A 1,026-nucleotide genomic window follows, 5' to 3' on the forward strand; every position below is an offset into this window, starting at 1 on the left:
GAGGCATGCACGTAAAAATGGTAAATATTTTTGTATTCAAAGACATTTTATATGTTGTACATCTTGGCAAAACATGAACCTTTCTAATATTTTTCATAAAATTATCTCCTTTTTTATAGAAATAATGGCTTATAAAAAAAAGAGACCACTAGGGGCCCCCATACCATCCAGAATATAATTCTGTCCTACTGCATCATCATCTTTGTCCCTGTTAAAGCACAGGCTCTGACAAAGTCCAGGAAGTGAGGGTGGGACTAGCACTCCATTATGCTCACTCCTGTCCTGTCAGAAAATAGAGAGGAGGGGGTTACAGAGTAGCCTACAGGGTTTGAATAAAGAGACCCAGCACAGCAGACTGGTAGTGGGCTCAGTGCTTGCCCTGGACACGCCCCTTCCTGTGCAGTGGATGTCAGAATGAGTGAGTAGCAGAACAGAGGGATTTGTGAGCCAAATACAGAAGCTAGACACATAAAAGAGACATGTAAAACATCTGCATGACCTATTGAGTAACACATATAAGGATTATCTTGTTCGGTGATTACAGGTATGCATTAAATGGGTATTCAAGGAAAAAACTTTTTTTTTATTTATCAACTGGCTCCAGAAAGTTAAACAGATTTGTAAATTACTTATATTAAAAAAGCTTAATCCTTTCAGTACTTATGAGCTTCTGAAGTTAAGGTTGTTCTTTTCTGTCTAAGTGCTCTCTGATTACACGTTTCTTGGGAAACGCCCAGTTTAGAAGAGGTTTGCTATGGGGATTTGCTTCTAAACTGGGCGTTTCCCAAGACACGTGTCATCAGAGATTACTTAGACAGAAAAGAACAACCTTAACTTCAGAAGCTCATAAGTACTGAAAGGATTAAGATTTTTTAATAGAAGTAATTTATGAATCTGTTTGACTTTCTGGAGCCAGTTGATATCTAAAAATTTTTTTTTCCTGGAATACCCCTTTAAGTTTATATTTATGCCATACTTGTCAATTCAACCCATGGTTGGCTAAATGCTGCATGAAAACTCAACATA

The sequence above is a fragment of the Hyla sarda genome, chromosome 6 (assembly GCF_029499605.1).
Source record: "Hyla sarda isolate aHylSar1 chromosome 6, aHylSar1.hap1, whole genome shotgun sequence".
NCBI lineage: Eukaryota > Metazoa > Chordata > Amphibia > Anura > Hylidae > Hyla > Hyla sarda.